Source organism: Sphaerodactylus townsendi, linkage group LG08 (genome assembly GCF_021028975.2).
Source record: "Sphaerodactylus townsendi isolate TG3544 linkage group LG08, MPM_Stown_v2.3, whole genome shotgun sequence".
NCBI lineage: Eukaryota > Metazoa > Chordata > Lepidosauria > Squamata > Sphaerodactylidae > Sphaerodactylus > Sphaerodactylus townsendi.
The window spans coordinates 46,735,134-46,751,622 of NC_059432.1; the positions used below are offsets into that span (position 1 = coordinate 46,735,134).

At 44.0% G+C, this 16,489-nt stretch overlaps 1 protein-coding gene across 2 annotated transcripts in view; it reads left to right on the forward strand.

The window, feature by feature from the left end:
* The first annotated feature begins 1,023 nt into the window (after positions 1-1,023).
* Positions 1,024-16,489, forward strand: part of CHST15 (carbohydrate sulfotransferase 15) — an 86,889-nt gene continuing 71,423 nt past the window's right edge. Inside the window, exon 1 of one of the 2 annotated variants that reach the window (XM_048505841.1) lies at positions 1,024-1,214. The gene's annotated coding sequence lies outside the window, so the exon portion shown is untranslated. The remainder of the gene's footprint in view (positions 1,215-16,489) is intronic. The other variant, XM_048505842.1, reaches the window with a different exon arrangement.

Below are 16,489 nucleotides of genomic sequence, written 5' to 3' on the forward strand. Positions count from 1 at the left end.
AAGAAAGGATGGTCCTTCAGATATGCAAATCCCAGCAAGTAGCAATATTTAGGAAGCCAGTGCAGCTGTTTTACTATTGATATTACATGAACGTGATGCCTAGTCTCACTTAGCAGATGGGCTGCAACATTCTGTACCAAAGGAAGTTTCAAGGGCATCCTTATATAGACTGTTTTACTCCTGGCAATAGCTCCAACCTGCTTTCAATAAATAACACTAGGTCTATATCTGAATCCCCCCTCCACTGCTACCGCCATCTGTATTTAAAATGTTCTGTGGTAACAGAAGAGCAATAGTTTCTTGGTACCCGAGTTCTTAAGAAGAACTATCCATTCAAATTGTACTTTCCCAGGTATTTCAGGGTTGGGACTCAACTCAAAATAAGTTGTGCTCGTCTTGATCCCTTCCGTTGACAAGCAATTTTTGTACGAAAATCAGCGCGGAATCTGTTGCAAGAGACACCAGCATGTCTGCATTTGGTCTGCAAGCATGCCATCTGGGTAAACTTGTAAGGCTAGTCGTGAGCAGCAGGCGTGTTTGAAACGGCACAGTGCCACGGTGAACTCTTATCTGGCCCGGAGCAAACGTGCGCATGCGGTCCCCACCGTGCGTAGAAGCCCTGGAAGGCCCGAGTTGGGGAAGGGTCACTCGTTTCCCCGGCGGTGCCGCCGCGCGGGTTCCACCCCTGGCTCTGGCAGCTGGTTTCTTCCCGCTCTGGAGACTACCCAGGAACTTTAATCGAACTTCTTTATTTTTAGCCTTGCGGATGCTCATTCCCCGCCCAACCCTCTGGGGAGCCGCGAGAGCCACCGCGTGCTTGGAAAGTAGCCGCCCGCTGCTTTGGGAAGGGCTTGGTTCCACGGCGCTCGCCGCTGCCGGGGACTGGCTTGGAAAAAAACCCCAGCCTCCTCCTTGTGGCCCCGAGCGAGCAGTCGAGCAGCCGCGCCAGACCATTACCCCGACAGCTGGCAGCGGGGAGGCGGTAGGTCGAAGGCACCACGCCTCCCGCCCTCCGCTCGCTCTCTCGCTCTCTCTCCGCCCCGCCTTCTTTCGCTCAATGCTCAGCGTGGTGCGGCGCGCAAGGCTCGGGGAAGCGAGGGAGCCGCCGGAGGCGCAGCATCGCCGCGAGCCAGAGGCTGCGCCGGCTGAGGCGAGCTCGAGTCCCGGCTGCGCTGCCGAGCACGAAGCCGCGCAGCGAGGAAGCCGAGGGTGAGGTAAGCGGAGGGGCGCTGCGCGAGGCAGGCGTTATGGGGGCGCGTAGGACTGGGGAGGCGGGCAGGGCAAGGCAGGGCACGGGCGGGAGAGGCGAAGTTGCAGCCGCCCAGGGAGGGAGGAGGCCGCCGCACGTGCCGCTGTATTATTTCAGACCTGCATAGGGGAGCGGTCGGTGCCCCCCAAGGTCAGAGGCGAGAGCCGGCGCGTCCGCACAGACGGCGCCTCCGCCTCGGCTCTCTCGCCCTCACTTCGTGCGAAGTTGTGCGGCGCGGGGGTCAGAAGGGAGGGCGCCGTCGGAGGCGCGCTGGCTTATGAAGCGTGTCTGCGGAAGGGGGCGCAGGCGCTGCCCCTTTAGAAGAATGGTCCCCCCAGGAACCTCCCCGGGGCGGGTGGAAGAGAGGGACGGAAAGCAGTAGCGTGTGGCGAAGAGTTGATGAGGAAACAAACATCCATGCAGACACGGATGTCCCTAATCTCTCTACCCCTGGCAGGAAACACGCGCAGGTGTAGGGAAACTTGACCGGCGTTCAAGGCTTTGGGCTGTATGCTCGGGGCTCCTTTCTTTCAAAGAAAGAAGCGTACCCGGAGCAACCCCGCCCTCCCCGGCAACAGCGCTTGGCTGACTTCCCTAAAGCTATTCACGGTTTTAATGCCTGTTTCCTCGTGCTCGCGTTACGCCGATTGTCTCAGAAACGCAAAGCGATTCAAAGTAACCCTTGTATTCAACCAGTTGGGTACGGTTCAAGATATGTCATGATGGTTCTCCGAGGCGAAAGGGAGAGGTGTTTTTGAGAACCTCAGAATAGTTGACCTCTCAGTCTTGCGCCTGCTTTCTCCTGTCCACTTTCAACATGGAATGTACTTCTAGGGCTGTTTAGCACCAGCTGGCTCTCAGACGCTGCCCGCATCGGAGTGCGATGCAGTCTCCCTGGAGGATGTGTATATGAGGATAAAGAAGGACTGAGGTCAGAGGCATGATCAGTGCTCCCCTGCCAAGCCGCAAAAAAAGCCATCTCTTTGTTTGCGTTATGTGCACTGACACTTGGAAATGCTGAGTTGACATGCTGCAGAATGGACTGTCTGTAGGAATTACATGCAAAGAGAGTGGGTGTGGTTAGTGTACCTGTGTAACATAGCAGGGCTGTAAGGTCAGCATTGTATCAACACAGTAGTGGATTTTCCAGCAAGATTATATAGGTACCCACCCACTGAGAAATAAATATACGTGTGGGAGTGAATTTAATGCATTCAGTTTCCAGACAGTTGGGCATGGAGAGAGTGCATATACTGCTAATAAGCAATATTGCTTTTTTAGTGACCCAAGGACACTTGCTCCAAGGATGTATAGCACTGCATGTTTGGGTGCCAGTTTTTTTTTCTAGATCATCCTGGCTCTTGCAGGAGTTCATTAACTACGGTTCTGGAAGCGCTTATATAGAGTGGACCTGTACATGAATGCTTACATGTCTACATTTATGCAAAAGGTCTATAAATGTGCTTCCATCATTAGCAGAGTCTGAAGTATGAGGAAAGCTGTGTTTTCATTATGATCAGACCCAGTCAGAAACACTTTGTTTCAGGTGTCTTTATTTGGCAGCACCACTCACATAATTTGTAGCAAAAATAATTTGCAGAACTGCATGGCGGAAAGACCCCGTCACTGGCTAATGTGTTCTGTTTCACTGTTCAGTGGTAACTTGCTGATCTTGAAATGTTCTAATGCTCCTTTCCCCCTCATCTTTTCCTGCAAAGTGAAGCGTACTAGCAACTTACCGGTACTAGGAAAAAGCAGGACAGCAGCAATATTTTGCAACTGCCTTCCATTTTGAAGTCCTGTAAAGTGAGGCTTAAAAATGACCCTTCTCACCACTTCATCATTTTTCACTGATAACAGTGAGACATGCCGCTTGTTGTATCTGTTTCTTAGTTGTACACATCCATGAATTCTGTGCTGAAAACCCCTCCTGCTGCCTGAAAAGCTCCATTGGGAAAACAGTGTGTGTGTGTGTGTGTGTGGGGGGGGTGTTCCTGGGCTGGAAGTCCAGTGGAAGTCCTGCAAAGTGAAGCATACTAGCAACTTACCGGTACTGGGAAAAAGCAGGACAACTCCATCCCTTGGGAATGGTGGCATCCACTGGGACACCACGGTAGCTTCCCAGAGGCACCACTTCTGACCATCGCAGAGCTGACTGCGGCTGCATGCCAGTGTCTTGGTTCTCTGTGATGGAATGGGGGGCCCATATTCCGGTGAAGGGGGGTGGCAAATATGCTGGCACAGGCTTCCACCAATTCCAAATGCCAATTCTGCCCCCCCCCCCACATCTGCTATTAATGGCTATTAATTCCCATTCTGGATTTGTATAGCTGCCATTTAAAAAAAATCTGCGGCATACTACTTTTGTTTTCTGATGTGGAAAGCCATAAGCAACTTGTGAAACTGAGCTAATCAAAAGTATCTTTAGATGCTACAAAGAAATACAGATTAATTACAGTTTTCTATGAGGAGTGAGTGTACAGGAACCATGATAAACCCTAATTCATTAGTGTAAACCAGGGGTAGGGAACCTGCAGCTCTCCAGATGTTCAGGAACTACAATTCCCATCAGCCCCTACCAGCATGGCCAATTGGCCATGCTGATAGAGGCTGATGGGAATGGTCGATAGTTCCTATGGAACATCTGAGAGCCGCGAGGTTCCCTACCCCTGGTTTAAACCACATACCTTTCTCCCAGTGGTGCCAACTGAAACAAGCTCCACCGTGTTCTTCACATGTCTTCCACTCTTTTTTTCACGAAAAACAAAACCCGAAGCGCCAGCGTAGTGTAGTGGTTAAGAGCAGGTGGAGTCTAATCTGGAGAACCGGGTTTGATTCCCCACTCCTCCACCTGAGCGGAAGACTTATCTGGTGAACCAGATGTGTTTTGGCACTGCTACTTTCCTGTTTGGGCTAGTCCAGGGGTAGGGAACCTGCGGCTCTCCAGATGTTCAGGAACTACAATTCCCATCAGCCTCTGTCAGCATGGCCAATTGGCCATGCTGGTAGGGGCTGATGGGAATTGTAGTTCCTGAACATCTGGAGAGCCGCAGGTTCCCTACCCCTGGTGTAAACATTTGTCTTGTTACAGTTAAATAGTATTGCCCTAGTCCTTAGTATTGCATTAGTCTTTGGCTTTCGTTAATTTTTTTTGGGGGGGGATTCCTGAAAACCCTATTAAATTTCTGTTGTTCACTATATATACTGGAGATGTGTCCTCATCTGAGATGTTAAAAGCTCCTCCTGAAATTATTCTTATTATTTGTCACTGGGGCCATTTCCTCCTATTGGGCACTGAGTCAAAATAGTCATTTGGCTCTTTACAAGCCAAGAGAAGAAAATTAATTTATATGCTGCAAAGAAAGCTTTGCTTATATAAAGGTCACCCCATACAACAATATTTTAATGAGTGTTTATTCCAAATGGTTCCAGGAAAAAAATACAGTATTTATAAATATAGGCAACTTGGACTTCAAACATGGTTTTTGAAGTTAATAATCTTGCTGTTTACAAATGGTAACAAGTATAACTTTTATTTAATACAAGAATAAGAGGCAGATATGGAAAAGCCCTTGAATTTGCATTATAAAATGTTTCCAATTACAATGGGACATTCTGTAATAGGTTTTGTTATCTATGGCCAGCTATAAAAGACCAAGGCTCAGAAGTAAGCATGTTAGTAGATGAAAGAAAACTATATTTCAGTTATTTTTAATGTTCAAAGGAAGTTATGAAATTGCATAACCCAAGAGCATTATGAGTAAAATTATATTTCTTACATATATGCTGAATGTGCATTTATTGGTAGGCTGAAATTCATTTATGTAATAAGTATGACTTCCTCTTCTCCATTTTTTTTTCTTTTCTGACTGTGTTGCTGGAAAATGATATCTGAGTAGATAAGCCTTCTGTTCTTGAGTTTGAAAAGAAATAATGGAAATGTTACAACAGTATGGAGAGAATAATTCCAGTCAGTTTTGATCAATTTACTGTTACAATAAGATCACCATGTTAAGTGCCACTTCACCATCTGGTGAGAATGAGGCTCATCCACTTCTTTCCTCTATTGGATATTTGGCCTGAGCGTGGCCAAAAGCACTTCTACCAGGCCAGAAGGTTCAATACATCTTTTTGGCAGCTGAAAGAGATATGGGATGAGCTTCTATCCCTCTGTGGAAATGACCACAGATGCAAGCCCAAGGACCAAGACCCCTTTGGCTGTTTGCCTGAGGACTTGTCATCTGTAACTCTCCATGAGTGGACTTAATTAAACTAGCACCTGCCCAGGATGTTAGAACATTTTATTATATGTGTTTTTGTTTAAATCCTCAGATGAGGAAAGGGTAGAAATGCCTAAATAAATAAACTGTGCTCTGTTTGAGAATCATCTCTACCCTCCACCAGTGCATCGCAAACACCTTTAGCATTGGTGGATCAAATGGGATAGCTTGAATAATGAACATCAGAGTATTGGGAAAGAATGAAGAAGAAATAGTTCTAGCTATGTAACAGATAGGAACACAAGGGTTGATGGACATGGTGGTCACAGAAATAGGTAGTGGAAAAAGCAGAAATGGTGCCCCCTTCCTTTATAGTACCATATTCAAGAAGAGTATAGGAATTATGGATCTTCAGCTTCATATTACACTTGCAAGAGCATTGTAAAGTATAGTATATCATGCCCCCCTGGAAGGGAAGACTAGATAGTTCTTTATACTGTTATTTGGGGTTACTTGCCTCCAAAGTTTACTGGGTTGTCTAGACTAGACCCTAGGTAAGGATTATTTTTGTGATAAAAAGCCAGCTAAAATGTATAGTCTCTTGGTTTCGTTGAAACTAAATCTTAAGTGTAGGCTACAAACAAAGAATTTTAATTCATTGAGTTTTTGTCAGCTCAACTGATATGTTGATACTCATAATCAATTAGAAGTTGATTAAATGAGCTATTGAAGCAGTGGCAGGAAATCCTGATGAAAAGTTCTCATTGTCAAGCCTGCTGTTTTGCAGTCATTAAGATTGTGAATGGAAGTTCCCAGTACAAATCTAGCTTCCCATAGGAGCTCACTAAAGCCCAATATAAACACATTACCCTAGTGGCCTTGTCTCTAGGTACTGGATGCAAGAAAAGTCCTTGGTGCAGATTATTTTTCATTCCATTGTTAACCTACACCACTAGGTGATATAACTACAGGGCTTTAATAAGTTAATGTCTCTGAGCCTGTGGATTTAATAGGTTTATTTTGTGAGGATTACTGAAATAGCATCCAAAAGATGCAATTCAGACTAATAGTTAAGCTCCTAGTGTGACTCCTAGCTTCTAAAGGACTTATTAGACATGTGTTTAGATATGCTCAGGTGACTAGCAAAGGCACCACCACCATATTTTTGTGGATGTGGTTGACCAAACACCTCCTTCCTGTCTCTCCTTCATTCCTAACCAAAATAGCATCTCTTTCACCTGGGTCAGCCCTTGGAGTTTGCAAGTCAATATCATGTCTGACAAGGGTGCTCGCAAGGCTGCCACTAGGCATTCAGGCAATCATACTGTTCTTCATATAAGTTAGAGAAGGTGACTCAGACTTTGGCGGATTCCGCACGGGCCAAAAACAGTGGTGTGAAAACGGTGTGAAAACAGTGTAAACCCTTTTAAACCATTTTTAACCATTTTATACCAGTTTCACACCAGTTTCACACTGCTGTTTTTGGCCGTGCGGAATCTGCCATAGATTCAGAGGATTCTGGAGGAGACTGATAAGAAAGATTCCAGCTCACCAAAGATGAGCCTCTACAGCTTAGACAGAAGACATAGCACTTATTTTTCCCCATTGGTTTACAGGGCACTACAAATATTGCAACTGTCTCCCACCAAGGTATAACAACTGAAAATTTCAAAGATAATGTTGAATCCCCAGAAATTTTTTTCCACCACAAAAGAATTAGGCTGCTCTTTTCCCTTTCCAAGATTCCTTAGAATGGAAAAGTAAGAGTGGGTAATGCCTTCTGTTAGGGTTGAGAGATATATGCCTTTCCTCCCAAAGTTTTTAAATTATGTCCCCATAGTTGATACACCAGCAGACAGCCTGTTTTCAAAGCTTGCCTTAGCAAAGGAAGATGAGAACATGGTAAAAGATACCACCAACAGGCAGAGCGAGGTGGTCCTTTGTTAGTTCCATGAAGCTTTGATGTTATCAATCAGAGCTTCAACTGCTACCTTCTTAATGTCTTGTGTGTATATTATGCAACTGAGGAAACAGCTGAGAGTGTATTCAGATGTGAATTAAAAGTTCACCTTGAATCTGAGCAGCTTCCTTAGTGATGGACACCACCTTTCACTGAATCAAATTAACAGAAGGACCATGACATCTAATGTGGTGGTCCACTGTCACCTCTGCCTAAAGGTGTGGGTTGTGGTGGTTCTCTCAGTCACCTGGCTATTTCTGGGGGAGAAGCTCCAAGTAATATTCTTATAGACACCAATAATAAAAAAAATGTGATACCATTCTTAGGTAAGTAGAAGATAAACACTGAGGGTTATGGTTCTCAGTCCTTTCTTTCTATAGAGGCCTCCCTGGTTTTCATAGCAACTACAGTGGGATACCATGGAACAAACCTGGACAAAATTACAGAACCAACAACCAAGAAGACTCAGCTAGACAATCCTGTCATTGAACAAGACTGGAATGCACTACAACCAGTGCAACACAAGGCCAGTGTAAGTTGGATAGACATCTCTGACTTTTTCAGTTTATTTTTTTCAAGATGCCTACAAAAATGAAGGGATGTCTTAGATCCCAGGATTCTAAACAAGTTCAACAGATACAGATGCTTTAAGATAGAAACATACAGGAGCAAAGAAAAATAGTTGGTGGAGACCTCCACAGTTGTCTAGTCCAACTTCCTCCACAATGCAAAAAAAATCATAACTATCTCCCTGTTGCTAGCTTGCCTGAATTTTCTTGGTTTTGACTATAGTCACCAGGCTGAGCCTGGCAACTAGTGGGAGGATTGCAGGGGTGGGCAGAGTCATGGGTCTTTGCGATGCCACTGATACCACTTCCAGCTACAATCCAGTAGTGACAGTGAGTAGCTCTAGGAACTGCTAGAAACTCTGGCCCTTTCCCCACTTCCCTTAAGCCCCGCGCTACTCGAGGACAGTAGCGCGGGGTCCCTCGGCACTCCCCACTGAGAGGGGCAGCGACAGCGCAGCCGCCCCGAAGCTGCTGCTGTTGCGCCCCTCCGCGTGCGGCATCCCAGACGCTCTTCTGAACGGCGCCTTTTGACGACCCCGCACAGAGCGCGGGGTCGTGGGGACGCCTGGGATGCCGTGCGCTGAGAGCAGCGCGCGGCATAGGGGGGATGGAAGCGAGTGGGGAAACTGTGTTTCCCCCCCAGAGCTATCCATTATCACTTGTGACTCATACCCAGAAGTGACATATCAGTGCAGAGCTGTGATTTTTTTCTTTGGCCCTTTCCGCACAGTCCCAGAAAGAACCGGGGAGACGGCGCCGCTGGGCGCTGTCGCCTGGTCGACTTACCTGCTCTCCAGCCTTCCGGCGCATCGTCGGGGCCTGGGGACATGCCTGGCCTGTGTGCCTGCTTCCGTGTTGCAGAGCAGGGGTGTGTGTCCCCAGGCCCTGGCGACGCGCCAGAGGGCCGGAGAGCAGGTAAAGGAAGGGAGGGAGTGGGGGGGGGGAAGCGCCGGGAAGCTGCTGCTGTTCGCATGGCAGCGGCTTCCAGCCGCCGTTGCCAGAAAAGTGCGCTTCCCAGCACATTCTGGAAACCCCGGCTCGGCGCCGGGCGGGCAGTGTGAGGGCGGCACGGCTGCGAAGCAGCTGTGCCCCCTGTGCGAATGGCGGCCTGGGGATGGCGTTTTTGCCGTCCCCAGGCCGCCATATTCCGCTCGTGCGGAAACGGCCTTTATTTTTTTTCCAGCTGCTGCTCACAGCAGCAATGGCCAATGGAGAGTACTGGCAAAAGGCCTCCTCCTAAAGAGATTTAGTTCAGTCAGTAAATCCACACTTCCTTGGGTGTAGTTATTTTCCTACCTATGATAAAGACTTTGCTGAACAACTCCAATAAATGGCTACTGAGCTCTTGGGGTGGAGGGTTTTGTAAGTTTCCCAGATCCCTGACCTCTTTCTCAAGATTAGTTACAGTTTTGCCTCCAGTATGGTTATATTCCCTAGGAGCTCTGGGTCAGAAAACGAAGTACTAGCCAAAAAGGAAAATAATGAAATTTACAGTGAGATTATAATGTTCATGACAAAAGCCTTTTTCTTTTCCCCAAGAGATGCCAGTGGGTCTCTCTAAATTTTTTTTGGAAAGGTATGGCGCTGCAGTATGGAGAAGAATTTTGGCAGTGAAGATTGTTTATTTACTTTATTACTCTTTCTTGCTTACAATTTTACTAGTGTTTATAATTTTACTAGCATTAGGGACAAACTTTCATTAAGAGTTTCCTGAATTTTAACTTCCTTGATTTAGAATAAATGTTTTTATTTAGTAAGTAGATTTACTAACAGTCATTTTGCTAGTTGTAAATATATGTAATTGTATATGTCTAGATGAGTAGAATTCATCCATATATACTCTTACCTACGTACAGATAATAGCATAATCTTCAATCTTTTACAAGTTTAGTGAATAGTAATTTCTCTAAGGTAGGAAGCCAGGCCAAACATTTAGGAGTCAAGCTTATTTTTCTGCCTGTCAGATTCTGTATTTTAAGGCCATCTTTTCTAATGAGTTATTTTCAACAAAACCTTACCCTTATCTCTCCACACAATTTTATTAAAGCTATGACAAAACTATTTTATCATGTATCAAAACTATTTTATAATTTAAGCAAATGTAGGAGCCGTGTGGCATAGTGGTTAAGTGCTTGCACTGCCACTCACATGGTCAGGAGTTTGAGCCCCCTGTGGGTCAGATATCCTGGCAGCTGGCTCATAGTCAACTCAGCCATCCATCATTCCTTGGTCATTCCTTGGTCGGTACATGAGTACCTAGCACACAGCTAGAGGATAAAGAATAGCTGGGGAAAGCAATGGCAAACTACCCCCACAAAAAAAAACCAGCTTGCCTATGAAATCACTGCTTGCAGTGGTACCCCAGAGTCGAACACGACTGAAGGGGAAACTTGATCTTTAGGATTTCATCACAGCACGTGGTTTCATCATGGTAAAAGGCAGATCCTAACCCAGCTTTTGTCCAGTTCGTCATAATTCTGTTACTGCTTTTAAAAAACTCCATTTAATTGAATGTTGGATCTAGTATAGACATCAACTGGTTAAGAAATGAATTAATCTACCACCACTGAATGGTCCAAAGTTAAGTTTACATATAAACAGTCAATGACACGAACTTCATGCACATTTATTTTTTATGCCATACTTCAAAGCATTCTGATGTGGAGCCCCATCCAAAGGGGGGGGGGAGGGCTAGTGGGAGCAGTTCACCCTTGCACTGGTCATTTGCCCTCCCTGAGGCACTTGTCCTGTGGTTGGCTACCCTACAACTCTGCTGCCCCATGTTCCAGGAAAGTGGACATGGCCCATTTTCCATTAGGGCTTGTAGTTGGCAGGTGGTGCCCACTGCAGTTACTAGAGGGCCTAGACTCTAGAGGATGGGTAAGCCATGAGTCTACCTGAACTGCAGGTCTCATGCCAGGAATAGAGGTAAAGGGTCTATTCTTTCCAACAGCCTCACACCCAAGATATTGCTTGCTTGGAGATTAGAATTTCACAAGCAAGGACCCAGGAAATTGTGGTGGTGGAGAATCCCATTCTTCTCTCCCACTCAGCAGGGACAGCAGCTCCTTCTTTCTCATCCCCTCCCTGTCCATCTGGATCATACCAAGGGATCTCCCTCCTACTGTTTTCAGTAATGCTGCCTTATGGGTTCCACTTCTCCTTCCCTGCTCACTTCCCTCAAAATGGTAGCCAAGATCTTGTGACCTAATATGAGGTGATAGCTCCTGAGCAGAACAGTATTTGTAAGCTGATAAGTCAGTGTACATGTTGTTGCTGTTTTTCATTTTTGCCCAACTTGGAATTGCATCCTTCCTGAATACTTATATTGTGAGATATCAGGTAGTATTATAAAGGACCCCAGGAGGCAGTCTGTGCTGTGAGCAAACTAGACAAAACTTTCAGCAAGTGCAATTCTGTCTGTTAAACATATAAGCTTTTCCTTCTCTTCTTGTAATGCTTTTAAAATTACGCAAACTCATTCGGGAACCAGATCTTGAATGGTTCAGTAGAATGTTTGCAAATTTAAACAGTTTAGCTGCAAAAATTCATAATTTAGAAGGTTATGAAAATAGTTAAGAATCTCATCATGAAGAAATGAGTCAAGATAAATCACACTAATAATAAAAGAGTTTGGATTAATGAAGCTTCTACCCCAGTTGACATTTACCACGTGCATTTCTTTGCAAAATTATTTATATTGGCTGTAAAACAGTTTCAGTGGAATGATGAGATGTGAGATGTAACACTGAAATGAGGAACATAAGCTTCAGGGGCCTCAGTTTTGTTAAAGGGGCAAAAGTGACCACATTCTCTTAGCCTATGTTAGATGTGGATGCTGTCTCTGGAAAAACTCTACATGTTAATAAAGACTGGAATATATGAGCATATTCAGAAGATGAGAATGAATATTTTAGCACAAATGTTTTATTGTTTACTGGATATTTTTAAACTGTCAGTAATGCCATCATAAATCTAGCTTTATTTGTCAGTATCAAGAAGTCAAAGTGAGAGCCAGAATGGTGTAGTGATTAGAGTGTCAGTCTAGGGTCTGGAAGACATTGGACCAATCACATGTTTTAAGCCTAACCTACATCACTGGGTTGTTGGAAGGATAAAATGGAGGAGAAGAGAATGATCTAAGCTTCTTTAGATCCCCATTGTGGAATAAAACTGCATATGAATAAGGCAAAATACAAAAAGAAAAAAATGAATTGAAACAGTTTGCTGCGAAATAGTTCATTATACTATTTGGTACTGGTTCTGGGTGCATGAGCAGAGAGGAGTATAACAAGCCTCAATATACCAAAGTGCTAATATTTAATGATGTGAAAATGTGAAAAAATATTACATCAAAATATGGAAATATGAAAATATCATATATTCACACACCACAGTCATACTCACAAGCTTCCATACAATTAATACCTCTCTTAAGTAATAAATGTAGCTAACATGAGATGCTTTGTCCAGTTCTCCTGGAATCTCCAGGAATCCCCTGCATGAGGCGAGATGAGTATATACAGCAGACTGCACTATTGTTGATTTGGTTAAATCAGGTGATTTTAGTGTCTTGAGTGTAGAGCAAGGTTGCCTCACACAATGCTTGCAGGTACCAAGGTGGCTTTGACACCTTTCCTGAAGTCTGCCAAGTGTTTTTTTAGGAAGTGGGCTGGGCAACATGTGTTTTTTTCCTAATGGGGGTTCTGATTGGCTATTGATGATATGATTGTCCACATTACACACAAAAAAATTCTTTGGTACCAGCTGCCACTACAGCAAACGGTTATTCACTGAATGATTGAACAAAATGCCTTAAAATAGTACGTTAATTTTAAAGAGATTCTGTTAAATGGAGCTCTTGCTTAATTTTTGACGTTATGTGTAACTGTAAAGAGGGGATTGGAATGTGACGGTTTTTGCTAGCACCTGTTTTCACGGTTTTCAGTTTGTGCTATCTTTTGCTTTCTGCTCTTCCCAGACTGGTCTGGCCTTGCATGTGAAACTATTGGAGGAGGCTGGACTGAAGTTCTCTTGATGTTTGTCTGTACTTTTGATATTTAGTTCACTCAAGGACTATGACCGATATAGCCATATTAATAAAGATCTTTCTGCTTTCATGAAGATTCTATTGTATGGACTCAGTTTGTTACAGTAACCCTGACATTTTGTTGGCTCTGCCTCCTGTGGCAACCATTTTGTGGTGGTGCTTACCATCTGGTGTCACCATCCACTTAATTTGCAATCTTGTTAAATATAAACCCATCTGTGCCAGAATTCTAAAGGTGTCTACAGACTCAAAAAGGTTGGGGACCCATGGTGTTCTGATTGGTGTGTTAGAGTCAGTAGACTGTAGAAATCTATGTTGAAATCCCTCTCTACCATGAAAGTCACCAGGTGACCATGGTCCAATCACCTTTTGAGCATAAATGACTTCTAAGGATTCACTGAAGGAAGTGAGAATAATGTACACCTCCTGAGTTCCTTGGCAGATGAGTAGGATAAAATGTAATAAACAGTACATTCTAAATCATGATGAGTTCTCATTTTTCTTTTGGAGGGCAAGCAAAATCATAGTTTGCCAGTCTGTAAAAAAATACTAAATAGTCTTGTGCAAAATGGGAGATTACTAACGTGTATACCAACAGAGAGGACAGTACCAGGCATAAGAATGCATCTGATAAGTAAACAGTGAACGAAAATGAGAGGAAATGGGGGGGATATTAAAGCCAAGAATGCAGATTGCCAGTAACTCTGTTACTCTACCAGAAATATATAACAAGTGAGTGAATCATGGGGTAGGGCATCCCATTCTCTGCTCCCTTGATGGTCTCTTTAGTTTCTCCTATACCACGCCCTGTATACTTTCTGCTCCTCAGCTTTCACTCCTTGCCACCACTGACTAATTGAACAAGGGATTTGAGTGGTTGCTGTCGTTTTCCGGGCTGCGTGGCCGTGGTCTGGTAGATTTTGTTCCTAACCTTTCACCTGCATCTGTGGCTGGTATCTTCAGAGGTATCACAGAGAGAAGTCTGTTATAAAATGTGTCACAGTCTGTTATACACTGGACACAGTGTATAAAAGACTTCTCTCTGTGATACACCTCTGAAGATGCCAGCCACAGATGCAGGCGAAACGTTAGGAACAAGATCTACCAGGCCATGGCTGTGATCTACCAGACCATGGCCACACAGCCCAGAAAACCCACAACAACCAGTTGAATCCGGCTGTGAAAGCCTTCAACAATACGAGGGATCTGAGCTTTCCACACCAACCCCAGTGCCCTGATCAGCAGGCTGGTGGTGGTCGGAGGAGGGAAGCTTGGAGCAGAAAACGTGTTCTGTACACTATCTGCTCTCCCTACCACTTGCTGATCCCTCTGCTCGAAAATATTTCACAGTGTTTGCATTTTCTGAGATGCCAATTAGTTTGTAAGCTTGTTAGATACGAATTCTTTTGTCAGGGGTGTTCTTATTAGTGGTAAGAATCCCCTCACCTCTTCTGTAGGCCGTGCCTGGTCACAGGATCTTTTAAATGGCCATAGTAATATGTTTGTAATATTTATATGCTTCCTTTCCATGAATGTATATACATAAGATGTAATACACTTAAGTTGTCTCAGAAATGGCAAGCGTTCTTGGCAGGTGGTGAGGGAGGATGAAAAATTGAACTGCCACTGGGAGAGGGATACTCTTCACTGTTTTTGGGAAAAATCTTTTGGGAGGCAGCCAAGACATGAATTCACACAGCACCATGCAGGTGGTCTTCTGCACTCGCCCACATTAGTGAGCAGCAGTCATATTCATAAGCAGTACTGCTACATGGTTCTGCTTTGACCACTCCCCTTTTTGGCTGCCTCTAACAGAATCATCTTCTCTCTTGATCACCATTCAGCTTACTGGCCACTATTGTATGAGTAATGTTGTATGAGCAACATAGTAAAATCTTAAGCACAATCTGTGGTATCTTACTAGCAGTTTTAGGCATCTTGACATTTTATGAGTAGCTTTTAGCTTAATGTCACTGCAGTTTAGTTTTGGTAAATCAAATTTAAGTAATTTTATGATTGAAGCATTTTCCTTGACTGTCTCTTCCACTGCAGTTCGCTAGCAATTACTCAACACAGTTTTAGCACGTCCAAGTGTTCTCACTAAATAATGTATAATTTTTGGATGGCACAAGCTACAATTTTGAGATATCTCACTCTGGCACCACACAATGAAATGTATAAAAAGCTTCTGCTAGGATTTAATAGTTATTTAATGGTAGTCTTGAAGTGGGCATAATAATTTCCTCAGGCTTTCAGGCTTTTATTCTCCAGTACTGGCACATTGTGATGTTAATGACAAAAGCATTCAAGAATGAGTTGTAAAAAAATACCATGTAGGTATCCATTTAGGTTTCAAACACTTTACGTTTGTTTAATTCCTGTACTCTCAAAGAGCTCTTGTCACTTAAACTTTACATCCTTTATTTAAATCATTCAGTTTCTTTATAACCTGCTTTCCAGTGTTAAACTCCTTCTTGAAAAGGCTAGCAATGTTTTTAAAATGATAGAAGAGTAGATTGCACAGCTTGGCATCTCACAAAGGAGAGACAGGTTGACAAGCGAGTGGGACTGAGCATCTGGATCTTGCTCAGCCCTTGATGGCAGCTGATCTTCCCTTGGATGTCAGCTAGTAGTTGCAGGAAAAAATACAAAATACTGGAGAGACGAATGGTCATAGGTATGACTTGAAAATATCACCAATATTATATAAAGGTGTGTTCATATTAAGCAGCTGAAACAACCCAGAAGCTTCTATTTGCTGAAAAACTGAAATGTGCATTTCATTTTTTTGCATTCTTTAAAAATACTAACAAACTTTGACAAACATTTAGGTAATAATAATTGTCTGGGGCTAGCAAAGGTTTCCATGTACTTACCTGAGGCTAAGGGGGCTGGCTGGGAGCTGATGTCAGGGCTAGAGGAACCTCTCCTATTCCCACCATCATCACAGTGAAAAGGCTAGGCTGCTGCAGCAACATTGGCAGCGCAGGAAAAACCCTCTCCACATCCATATGGCCTGGCAGAACAAATCACCTAGAATACTGTGTCCTGTTCTGGGCACCACAATTCAAGAAGTATATTGACAAGCTGCAACATGTCCAGGGGAGGGCAGCCAAGATAATAGGAGGTCTAGAATCTGTGCCTTATGAGGAAGGACATAGGGAGCTGGGTATGTTTAGTCTGGAGAAAAAAAAGATGAAGGTGTGATGTGATAGCCGTGTTTAAATAAACCTTCTTTTCCCCAATCAAGGTGTCTGAGAATATTATTGCAAACTGAGCATCGACTGCCTATACAGAATACAAATCTGTATGCTTCCCTCTCTTTCAAGAAATCAGCCACTGCGTATTTTTTAGGCACCAAAGGTTTTTAATTGATCAGTGTGATGAAGTTTCTTTTTGTTTCTTTCTTTGTGCAATCAGGAATGCACATTTAAGAATACC